The sequence below is a fragment of the Pelmatolapia mariae genome, linkage group LG5 (assembly GCF_036321145.2).
Source record: "Pelmatolapia mariae isolate MD_Pm_ZW linkage group LG5, Pm_UMD_F_2, whole genome shotgun sequence".
NCBI lineage: Eukaryota > Metazoa > Chordata > Actinopteri > Cichliformes > Cichlidae > Pelmatolapia > Pelmatolapia mariae.
Window position 1 is genome coordinate 28,064,650 of NC_086231.1, and position 919 is coordinate 28,065,568.

Below are 919 nucleotides of genomic sequence, written 5' to 3' on the forward strand. Positions count from 1 at the left end.
TGAACAGTACATTGATTATTTTTTTATACAGTAGCTATATTAGCTCTAAGGTAATGTAAGGTAAAGTTAAGGTAGGTCTACAGTGCAGATGCTTATAAAATAACTTGTGGTATGTCACTAATCACATCTTGCAAGTTGTAATGTGAACATTTAAAATGCCACTTACAAACTGATGTACTGATGACAACAGTCTCGCTCTGTCCCTCCCTGTCCTGCACCCACCTCCTGCTTCTATGCAGTACCACAGTTCCTCTTCTGCCTCCTTATCATATCCTTTTTCTAGAAACACGAAGAAACAGTGAAGCTCTTTCTGACCTTCTTCATCAGCACAAAACAAGTGTGCTCTCTTTTTTTTTTGCATGATGCCTTAATGATGCTCACTCTTTTCCATATCTGCATGGTATGGTTCCTCAACTGTATCCTCTGTAGTTTCTACAGTTCTGGAAATAACCCTTGTTATTGAAATTTTCACTCTTCATAGCCGTCTTCATCTATCTTTTCTCCATCACTGTTGTCAGCTTGAAGTAGTGCTCTCCACTTGTTAGCTCATTTTAATCTCTATCCCTAACCTAAACTCACCTCTTTCTTTCTTCATATCCTGATTATTCCACCTCCTCCTTCAAATCAAGTGTTAAAAGCACACTTCGAGCCAGCCAGGAGTCGAACCTAGAATCTTCTGATCCGTAGTCAGATGCGTTATCCATTGCGCCACTGGCCCTGTCAATAAGCAGGTCATGCATTTAAATCAGAAACAACCTAGATTGAGACTGGTTAAAGCAAGAGTTTGTACAAGAGTTCGCTTTTAGCCTTTGACTAGCTTCTTTTCCTTCCTTAGATGGAGATTGAAATGTTACAGTATCCCTTGCAAAATGCTATCCTTTGACTAAACAACTTCTTTTTTGCATCTGAGGCCTTTATT

At 39.3% G+C, this 919-nt stretch overlaps 1 non-coding gene across 1 annotated transcript; it reads right to left on the bottom strand.

The window, feature by feature from the left end:
• Window positions 1-645: 645 nt before the first annotated feature.
• Window positions 646-718, bottom strand: trnar-acg (transfer RNA arginine (anticodon ACG)). The gene has a single exon. It is a non-coding gene; the product is annotated as a tRNA-Arg (tRNA).
• Between the last annotated feature and the right edge of the window lie 201 nt (window positions 719-919).